We start from the raw sequence: 11,665 nt of genomic DNA, 5'->3' as shown, positions 1-11,665 counted from the left end.
TGCCAGAACCATGCTGTTTTGGTTACTATAGCTTTGTAACATATTTTGAGATCAGATAGCATGAGTCTTCCAGTTTTGTTCTTTTTGTTCAAGATTGCTTTGGCTATTTGGGGTCTTTTGTGGTTTAACATACATTTTAGAATTGCTTTCTCTATTTCTGTGAAAAATCTCATGGGAATATTGATAGGGATTACATTGAATGTGTAGATCACTTTGGGTAGTATAGACATTTTAACAATATTAACTATCCCAATCCATGAACACAGGGTATCTTTCCATTTATTTGTGTTTTCTTCAGTTTCTTTCATCTGTGGTTTACAGTTTTTGGTGTATAGGTCTTTCACCTCCTTGGTTAAACTTATTCCTAAGTATTTTATTTTTTATAGCTATTATAAATGAGATTGTTGGCTTGATTTCCTTTTTGGATAACAAAATAAATCTTCTTTGATGATTTCTTTTTTAGAAAGTGCATTGGCTGGGCACAGTGGCTCACGCTTGTAATCCCAGCACTTTGGGAGGCCGAGGCGGGCGGATCACAAGGTCAGGAGATCGAGACCACGGTGAAACCCTGTCTCTACTAAAAATACAAAAAATTAGCCGGGCATGGTGGCGGGTGCCTGTAGTCCCAGCTACTCGGAGAGGCTGAGACAGGAGAATGGCGTGAACCCGGGAGGCGGAGCTTGCAGTGAGCTGAGATAGTGCCACTGCACTCCAGCCTGGGCGACAGAGACTCTGTCTCAAAAAAAACCAAAAAAACAAAAAAGAAAGTGCATTGTTAGCATATAGCATATAGAAATGCTACTAGGTGAGGCATGATGGCTCGCACCTGTAATTCCAGCACTTTGAGAGGCCAAGGCAGGAGGATCACTTGAGCCCAGAAATTCAAGACCAGCCCAGGCAACTAAACAAGACCCTGTCTCAATAATAGCAATAATAATAATACTAATTAGTCAGGCATGATGGTGCACATTTGTAGTCTCAGCTACTCAGGAAGCTGAGGTGGGAGAAGCCCAGGAGGTCAAGGCTGCAGTGAACTGTGATCGAGCCACTATACTCCAGGTGGGGTGATAGAGCAAGATTCTGTCTCAAAAAAAATAAAAAATAAAAAATAAAAGCTATTAAGTTTTGTATGCTGATTTTGTATCCTGTACCTTGACTGAATTCTAACAATTTTTCGGTGGAATCTTTAGGGTTTTCTGCATACAGGATTGTGTGATCTGCAAACAGAGACAATTTAATCTCTCTCTCTCTCTCTCTTTTTTTTTTTACGAAGTGTCACTCTGTTGTCCAGGCTGGAGTGCAGTAGTGTGATCTCGGCTCACTGCAACCTCCGCCTCTCAAGTTCAAGTGATTCTCCTGCCTCAGCCTCCCAAGTAGCTGGGATTACAGGCATGCACCACCATACCTGGCTAATTACTGTATTTTTAGTAGAGATGGGGTTTCACCATGTTAGCCAGGCTGGTCTCGAACTCCTGACCTCAGGTGATCTGCCTACCTCGGCCTCCGAAAGTGCTGGGATTATATGTGTGAGCCACCGAGCCTGGCCTAATTTGGGTTTTTAAATGTTTTTTTTTTTTTTTTTCTTTCCTCATTGCTGTGGCTAGGCCTTCCAGGACTATGCTGAGTAGAAGTGGTGAGAGTGGGCATCCTTGTCTTGCTCCTGATCTTAAAGGAAGAGCTTTCAGCTTTTCACCATTGAGTATGATGTTAGCTGTGGGCTTGTCATATATGGCCTTTATGATGTTGAGGTATATTCCTTCTATACCTAATTTGTTGAGAGTTTCTTTTTAATTTTGTTTTTTTGGTAGAGACAGGGCCTATGTTGCCCAGGCTGGTCTTAAACTCCTGGGCCCAAGTGATCCTCCTGCCTTGGCCTCCCAAAGTGCTGGAACTACAGGCACGCACCAATGTACCTGGCTAATTTGTATTTGTTTGTTTGTTTGAGACAGGGTCTTGCTCTGTCACCCAGACTGGAGTGCAGTGGTATGATCCTGGCTCACAGTAGCCTCGAACTCCAGGGCTCAAGCCTCCAGAGTAGCTGGGACTACAGGCACACACCACCATGATTGGTTAATTAAAAAAATTTTTTTTTTGTAGAGGTGTCTTGCTATGTTGCCCAGGCTGGTCTGAACTCCTGGGCTCAAGAGATCCTCCTGCCTCGGCATCCCAAAGTGCTGGGATTACAGGCATGAGCCACTGCACCTGGCCAAGAGCTAATTTTTTTTTTTTTAATCATGAAAGAATGTTAAATTTTGTCAAATGCTTTTTCTGCATCAATTGAGAAATGATTTTATTCTCCATTCTGTTAACGTGGTGCATCACATTTATTGGTTTGCATATATTCAATCACCCTTGTATCCCAGGGATAAATTCTACTTGCTCATGGTGAATGATCCTTTTAATGTGCTATTGAATTCGGTTTGCTAGTATTTTGTTGAAGATTTTTGCACCTGTGTTCATCAGGGATATTGGCCTGTAGCTTTTTTTCTTTTAGTGTTCTTGTCTGGCTTTGATATCAGGGAATTTTCTGACCTTATTAAATGAGTTTGGAAGCGTTCCCTCCTCTTTAGTTTTTTGGAAGAGTTTGAGAAGGATAGGTATTAGTTATTTAACTGTTTGGTAGAATTTACCAATGAAGCCATCAGGCCTGAGCTTTTCTTTGATGAGAGACTCTATTACTTGTCCAATCTCCTTACTCATTATTGGTCTGTTCAGATTTTCTATTTCTTCTTAAGTCAGTCTTGGTAGGTTGGATGTGCCTAGGAATGTATCCATTTTTTCTAGGATACCCAATTTGTTGGAGTATAATTATTCATAGTAGTTTCTTTTCTTTTTTTTTTTTTTTTTTTTTTTTTTTTTTGAGACGGAGTCTCACTCTGTTGCCCAGGCTGGAGTGCAGTGGCACGATCTCAGCCCACTGCAAGCTCTGCCTCCCGGGTTCATGCCATTCTCCTGCCTCAGCCTCCCGAGTAGCTGGGACTACAGGCGCCCGCCACCACGCCCAGCTAATTTTTTGTATTTTTAGTGGGGACGGGATTTCACCATGTTAGCCAGGCTGGTCTTGATCTCCTGACTTCATGATCCACCCGCCTCGGCCTCCCAAAGTGCTGGGATTACAGGCTTGAGCCACCGCGCCCAGCCTATTCATAGTAGTTTCTTACGATCCTTTGCATTTCTGTGGTATCAGTTGTAATGTCTCATTTCTGATTGATTTATTTGAGTCTTATCTCTTCTTAGTTGGTCTAGCTAGAGGTTTGTTGATTTTATCTTAAAAAAAATCCCAACTCTTAGTTTCATTCATCTTTTCTGTTATTTTTCTAGTCTCTATTTCATGTATTTCTGCTTTGATCTTTGTTCTTTCCTTCTTTCTGCTGACTTTGGGCTTATTTTGTTCTTCCTTTTCTAGTTCCTTGGTGTGTAAAGTTAGGTTGTTTATTTGAGATCTTTCTTACTTCTTTTTTCTTTTTTCTTTTTTTTCCAGTGACTCTTGTGCCTCAGCCTCCCAAGTAGCTGGGACTACAGGCATGTGCCACCACGCCCACTAATTTTTGTATTTTTAGTAGAGACGGGTTTTCGCCATGTTGCTCAGGCTGGTCTTGAACTTCTGGCCTCAAGTGACCCACCAACCTTGGCCTCCCAAAGTGCTGGGATTATAGACGTGAGCCACCATGCCCAGCCTCTTTCTTATTTCTTAATGGAGGCATTTAAGGCTCTAAACTTCCCTCTCGGAATTGCTTTGCTGCACACTGCATTTTGTATGTTGTGTTTCCATGTTCATTTGTCTCAAGAGATTTTTTTTTTGTTTCTTCTTTGACCCATTGGTTGTTCAGGAGGGTGTTGTGTATTTCCACAAATCTGTGAGTTTTCCAGTTTGCTTTCTCTTAGTGATCTCTTGTTTGCGGTTGGGAAAGATGCTTAATGTGATTTGATCTTCTTGAATTTGTTAAGACTTGTTTTGTGGCCTGACATATGGTCTATCCTGGAGACTACCCCATGTGCAGCTGAGAAGAAAGCGAATTCTGCTGCTGGTGGATGGAATGTTCTGTGTATGTCTGCTAGGTCCATTTGCTCTAGAGCAGTGGTCCCCAATCTTTTTGGCACCAAGGACCAGTTTCGTGGAAGATAATTTTTCCATGGATGGAGGGTTGGGGGGTATGGTTTCAGGATGAAACTGTTCCACCTCAGTTCATCAGGCACAACCTTGATCCCACACATTCGCAGTTCATGATAGGGTTCGTGCTCCTATGAGAATCTGATGCCGCTGCTGATCTGCCAGGAGATGGAGCTCAGGCGGGAATGCTCGCTTGCCCACCAGTCACCTCCTGCTCTGCAGCCCGGTTCCTAACAGGCCACAGACTGGTACTGGTCAGTGGCCTGGGCTTGGGGACCCCTGGTCTAGAGTGTTGTTCAAATCCTGCAGCATTATTTTTTTTTAACTTCCCTATAAGTGGAATCATACTGGATATATTTTTCTATAACTTGCTGTTTTCACTCCACATGACATTTGTGACAGACATCCAAGTTGATGCACATAACCGTAGTTTATTCATTTATTTATTTTTTTAGACTTCTATGGTCTGACTCTGGGACATTTCTATTGCTGTATACTGTTTCATTGTATGACTCTAACATAGATCTTTTATCTGTTCTTCTGCTAATGGACACTTGGGTTGCTTCTGGCTTTTGCCTATTAAAAAACATTTCAACATTATTTTAAGTATTATAAACAATGATGCTGTGAGCGATTTTGTACATGGGATCTGGTGTCTAGGAGTGAAATTGTTAGCTTCTAAATGTGCACATCTTCAACTATACTGAATAATGCTCACTGTTTTCCAAAGTGGTTGTCCCAGTTTGCCTGCCCTGGGGAAGTGTGAGTTCCTGCTGCTCTGTAGTACTGCCAACACTTGGTATTGTCAGACTTTACATTTCTGCCAATCAGTGGATGCAAAAAGATACTTCACTGTGGGCCGGGTGCGGGGGCTCATGCCTGTAATCCCAGCACTTTGGGAGGCCAACGTGGGTGGGTCACCTGAGGTCAGGAGTTTGAGACCAGCCTGACCAACGTGATAAAACCCTGTCTCTACTAAAAATACAAAAATTAGCCAGGTGTGGTGGCGTGCACCTGTAATTCCAGCTACTTGGGAAGCTGAAGCAGGAGAATTGCTTGAACCTGGGAGGCAGAGGTTGCAGTGAGCTGAGATTGTGCCATTGCACTCTAGCCTGGGTGATAGAGTGAGACTCCGTCTCAAAAAAAAAAAAGGGTATTTTACTGTGGCTTAAATTTGCATCTCCACAGACCTTCTGTTCTATCTCTGGTCTTCTGTACAAAGTGGGGCAGAGATATGGGCATCTAGCATCTTCTTTGTTTTCTTTTTTTTTTTTAATCTGCATAGCCAGTGCAAGGACAGCAGCTTCTTATAGAGACTTCCAATAAATCATCTTGTTCTGCACTCCCCAACACATACACACACATTGTTTCCGAGTTATCTGGTGCCTCCGATTCTTGTGCAAACCCAACTTTGCCACTGGCTGCCTCCCACTACTTTTTTTCCCCTAAGTGTTAAAACATTTATTCGAGATGGCAAAATTCCTACAAGTTTTCCTAGCATGTAATTGAGGAAAATAACACAATTTTTGTAATTATTAAATGTGAAGGGAAAATTCTTTTGGATGTATTTCTTTTCCTGAAATGCAGAGGTGGAGATGTCAGGTTGGTGAAAGGAGGCAGTATTTCAAATGGCTTCTTTTCCTGGTGCCTGGTAGCCTTTGACCCCACGACGTATCATGGTGCAACATCCTGCTCTTGTCAACTGGGGTCAGGTTTCTGGGAAAGGCAGGTTAGGTTAGAGCCCCTGTGCAAGCTGAGGAGGGACATTGGCTCCTTGGGACCATCCATGCTGAGCCCCTCCTGGACAGGCTTCATAATCCTCAGGGGAGCATGTGCCCCGGCATAAAGACTACTCTTCTAGAATGTCAAATCAGAGCACTGGCAAGGGAGATGCAGGGTCACATGGTGCCTTCTCCCTCCTTTCTGGCTGGAGACTTAGACCGTTCCAAACAGATGATGATTTACTGCATCACCGAGCATGGGCAGCATATGAGACCGAAAACACCCTCAATCACATCATTCTTGTATTCATCTAGTGGTCGCTGTGTACCTCCCACGTCAGGCACTGTACTACCAGACACTGAGGATCCAGTGGGGAGCGAGAGGGACTTTGGGGACTGAGTCAGTAGGACACGGGCTGGTGGGTTAGGGAAGGATGAGGGAGACAGAGGGTCAGATGATCCCCATGGTTCTGCCTGGGGAACCTGAAGGGAAGTCAGAAAGGAAGCCAGGTTGAAGAGGGATGGCAATGAGTTTTGTGTTTGGTCTGCAAGACAGAGATGCCGGGTTGGGGGGAGAACAGGGAGGAGGTGTGCATCACAGGTAAAGGCAATTGCTCTATGGGCCTGGGTTTTGATGGGAAGAGACGCTAAATCATAGTTCATGATTCTTTTTCAAAATTGTAATGCAAAGAGCCCTCATTGAATCTGCATTTGATAGCATGTACTGTGCAAGTTTCGGGGGTATCAGGAAGAAGAAACATGCTCCTTTGTCTCCTGAAGCTCACAGGCTAGTGGACATGGCAGACACGTAAGAGAAGGCAGAAGAGGTCAGTCCACAGAGAACAGCTTTGGGTTTGCCTCTGATGCTGGCCCTGGCCCAGATCAACCAAACCTAATGGAAACAGAGAGCTGAGAAAGCGGGAGAGTTGAGCTCACTGATGCTCGGATTTTACAGATGAATGTGGAGGCGGTTTCTCCCAGTGCTGACATCCAGGTGCTGCGGGTGCCACAGAGAAACATGGAAGGGCCTTCTGGAGACCACCACGCCCAGCATCCTTCCCCCTTTTAGAACTGGAGCGAGACAACCATGTGTGCTATCACTACTTCTTTCTTTACAGTGTCGGTCCAACACCGTAATGGTCTGACAGCCCTGCAGGCTGGAAGCCCAGGATCACGGTGCCAGCAGGGTTGGTTTCTTCCAAGGCCTCTCATCTGGGTGGTGGCCTCATGTGGCCTTTCCTCTGTGGGCACGTGCCCTTGGTGCCTCCCACCACTTTTTTCCAAGTTCACGCTGATCCCTTGAATCAGTTATCACTCCCCCACTTGTTTTCCAGCTTCTGTGATGTTCCTGGCAGGCGCTCCTCTCACTCTCTGCTGTGAACTCTCCCTTTTACATCTGCAATCCCTTTGCATTCCTTTTAGCGGTGTTTGGAGAAGCAAGGGCTGAAGTTGTTCCCACTCATGTCTTTCGCCCCCAGGTGCCCCGATGTTTCAGCTCTCAGTGGTGCCTGCAGGGAGATCCCTCTGTACTTCATAATATTATTTTTATTTTTTACACTTTTTTTTTTTTGAGATGGAGTTTTGCTCTTCTCGCCCAGGCTGGAGTGCAGTGGTACAATCTTGGCTCAATGCAACCTCCGCCTTCCAGTTTCAAGCAATTCTCCTGCCTCAGCCTCCCAGGTAGCTGGGATTACAGGCGCCCGCCACCACGCCCAGCTAATTTTTGTATTTTTAGTAGAGATGGGGTTTCGTCATGTTGGCCAGGATGGTCTCTAACTCCTGACCTCAGGTGATCCGCTCACCTTGGCCTCCCGAGGTGCTGGGATTACAGGCGTGAGCCACCGCGCCTGGCCACACTTTTTTTTTCTTTTTTAATTTCCTCATAGTACTGCTTGGGCTACATGGCTTAAGCTTTTGTACATAGTTTTCATTGTTCAGTTCTAAATGCTTTTAGATTTTCATTCTAGTTCTTCTCGGACCAGTGCATTATTTTTTATTTTTTTAATTTAAAAAATAATTTAATTTAGTTTTATAGAGATGGGGGGTCTCACTATGTTGCCCAGGCTGGTCTTGAACTCCTGGGCTCCAGGGATCCTCCTGCGTTGGCCTCCCGAAGTTCTGGGATTATAGGTGTGAGCCACCGTGCCTGGCCAGTAGTGTATCTTTAAATTTCCAAACATAGGGGAGCCCTTAATTTTAGTTTGGTTGCCAATTTATGCCTTTATTCTGTTGCATCAAGAACATGGCTGGTGTGATGCAAGTTCTTTTGCTATTTGTTGAGTCTTGCTTTGCAGTCTAGGACATGGTGAGTGTTAGTAAATGTCCAAGGTGAACTTGAAAACAATGTGTGGTCTGTAGTTTTTGGGTGTCCACTAAATCAAGTTTGTTCAACTTTTCCATATTCTTTTTTTTTTATTTTTATTTTTTGACAGAGTCTCACTCTGTTGCCCAGGCTGGAGTGCAGGGGCACAATCTCAGCTCACTGAAACCTCAAGTTCAAGTGATTCTCCTGCCTTAGCCACCCGAGTAGCTGGGATTACAGGCATGAGCCACCACATCTGGCTCATTTTTGTATTTTTTATTTTAGTTTCAGCATGTTGGCCAAGCTGGTCTCAAACTCCCGACCTCAAGTAATCCGCCTGCCTTCGCCTCCCAAAGTGTTGGGATTACAAGCATGAGACACTATGCCTGGCCCAAGTTTTCTATATTCTTACTCATTGAGTCTGCTTAAACCAGCAGTTCCAGTGAGAAGTGGTATAATTTCCTGCGTGGAGAATGTGCTCATTTATTCATTTTTCCTTTTCTTGACACTTTTTTGTTTTGTAGTCATTTGGGGCTCTATCATTATGCAGGTGCACACAAGATCAGAATGGCTAATGCTTCTTTTTTTTTTTTTTTTTTTTTTTTCCCTGTCGCCCAGGCTGGAGTGCAATGGCGTGATCTTGGCACACTGCAACCTTCGCGTCCCGGGTTCAAGCAGTTCTGTCTCAGCCTCCCAAGTAGCTGGGACTACAGGCATGAGCCACCACGCCTGGCTAATTTTGTACTGCAGTAGAGATGGGGTTTCACCATGTTGTTCAGGCTGGTCTTGAACTCCTGACCTCAGGTGATCTGCCCGCCTTGGCCTCCCAAAATGCTGGGATTACAGGCGTGAGCCACCATGCCTGGCCGCTAATACTTCTTTTAAAATAATTAACTTATTTATGTATTTATTCTTTTTCCCCCACCCCTCCCCCGCCAGTGAATGCTTTGGAATGAATACTTATCAGTATGCTGCAACCACTTTTAATCCTAATAATGATTTTGCCCTGGAGCCTATTTGTGCAATATGAGCTTCTCTCCACTAGCTTCCTTTTGGATGGTCTTTGCCAGATGTGTCTCCTTCTATCTGTAGTAATTAGAGCCATTCCAGCTATGTGTCAAAAATAAACAAACGGGGTTTATGATCAAGCATGGATGACTTACACAATCGTCAAAAGAAATGGAGGAACAACTCTCAGCCCTCCGAATCGGCCACCTCCTGGGATCAGGAATAAATCCTAATCTCAAAATGCAGGTAAACAGTCTACCTCTTGTCCCCTAAATGAGATGCCAAGCATGCCCCTCCCCTCAGCCAGGCTGTCTCCATCCAAACTTCAACGACCACTGGCCTCCCTGCTGACCCACGTCCCACTGAGGAGCCCCAAGCTCTGAACCAACTGCCTACACACCATCCCCTCGGGCTGCACCTGCTCCCCAGGCCTGCCCCTCCTTTGGAGCTGCCTCTGTCCACCAAGGGTGCTGTCGCTCACCTAACCTTCCAAGCCATAACCCAGTGGTACCTTGCTGCCCCCTCCACTCCCTGAAGAAGCTGCCCCCATGCCTGTCGAGTTCTTCCAACTGCTCGAACCTTCTGGAACTTCAGGCCTCAGCATGTCTTGTCTGGGTGGCTGCAATGGCTATGCTTGCTTCTCTGTCTCTCTCCATCAATCAATCAACCAATCAATCGATCAATCAATCATCTATCAATCAACTATCCACCTATTAATCTATAATCAATAATCTATCAATTTATATCATTTACTTATATAATCAATCATTGATCTATCCCATGTATCTGCCTATCTTTTATCATGTCTATCCATCTATCTATCATTTATGCCTCTATCATGTCTATCTTTCAATCATTTATCTATCACCAGGCACAGTAGCATGTGCCTGTAGTCCCAGTAACTCAGGAGGCTGAGGTAGGAGGACTGCTTGATGCTAGCAGATCGAGTCCAGACTGGGCAAGATAGTGAGATCTTGTCTCTAAAAAAACTTTTAAAACCATCTATCATCTCTCTCTATTCATCTATCTATCCATGTATCTATCATGTATTTTATCTATCACTTATCACCTATGAATCATCCATCATCTATCAATCAATTATCTATATCAATCATGTCTACATATCTATATATCTATGTATCAATTTATCCATCAATCATCTGTTTTTGAGGCGATATTCACAAAATATACAATCAATCCCTTTAAAGTGCATAATTCAGTGGCATTTAGTATGCTCTATAGTTCGAGAACATTTTCTTCGAAATAAAAAGAAACCCGAGGCTGGGTGTGGTGGCTCATGCCTGTAATCCAGCACTGTGGGAGGCTAAGGCAGGACGATCGCTTGAGCTCAGCAGTTTGAGACCAGCCTGGGCAACATAGTGAGATCCTGTCTACAAAAAAAAAATCGCAAAATTAGCAGGGTATGGTGGCACACGCCTGTGGTTCCAGCTACTCAGGAGGCTGGGGCAGGATTGCTTGAGCCCGGGAGATCAAGGCTGCAGTGAGTTATGACTGCGCCACTGCACTCCAGCCTGGGTGACAGGGTGAGACCCTGTCTGTCTCATTAAAAAATAAAAAACAAATACAAAATTTTTTAAAAAGGACTCCCCCCGCCACATTTTCCTTCCCCTGCCCCAGCCCCTGACATCCACTTGTCTGCTTTCTGTCCCGATGAGCCTATTCTGGACATTTGTGTCTGGCTTCTTTCACCCAGCACGAACTCTTTGAGGTCTATCTGTTGTGTTATGGCAGAATGGCACTATGCCTTATGGACAGGCTGTTTGTCCATTTGTCTGTTGATGAACACTCAGGCTGCCCCACCTTTGGGAGGCTGTGGCCATCCATGCATAAAGGTATGGCCGCACAGCTGTTCTCAGTTCTCGTGCCTCTGAGGCCAGATGGGCTGCCGCACCCTATTCCCACCAGCCACCCTCACATGCAGCCACGTGGCCTGCAGTACTCGACACTGCTTCCCTGTTGCTGAAAGCTCCTCGGTGGCCTCTGGGCTAAGTCCTGTCTCTGTAGTGTGGCCTCCAAGGCCCGCCGGCCGCAGCCCTCCCTTCCCCTGCCCTCCCTTCCCCTGCATGCAGCACGAACACCCTGCGCTGTGCTCCCGGTTCCCCCCAGGCCCCTGCACAAGTGGCCGCCTCTCCCTAGAAGGGCCAGCAGCACCCTGTGTGGCAGCTTAGACATCCCTTCTCTTGCCTTCGTGCTCCTCCCACAGGGACCAGCATGATCCCCTCCCCTAGTCCTATTTGGGCTCAGCCAGTATTTCTGTGCAATGTTGTTGCAGGTTCCGCCCCGCCACCATCACAGGAATCCTAAGAGCATTGGCGTGAGGCTCGGCGGAGGGCATGCTGGACCATGTCTTCTGGTGACTTTCCCCCGCGGAGGGGCTTGGGGGTCAGGCCCACTCCTTTCCCAAACTCACTCTTTCCCCCACAGGCAACCCACTCCCTCTCCTCCATCTCTCCTCGAGACCCACAGCAGACACCACCAGACTCTGAGGCAGGGAGGAAGGAC

This window comes from Pan paniscus, chromosome X (genome assembly GCF_029289425.2).
Source record: "Pan paniscus chromosome X, NHGRI_mPanPan1-v2.0_pri, whole genome shotgun sequence".
Classification (NCBI taxonomy): Eukaryota; Metazoa; Chordata; class Mammalia; order Primates; family Hominidae; genus Pan; species Pan paniscus.
This window is presented reverse-complemented; position numbering follows the sequence as displayed.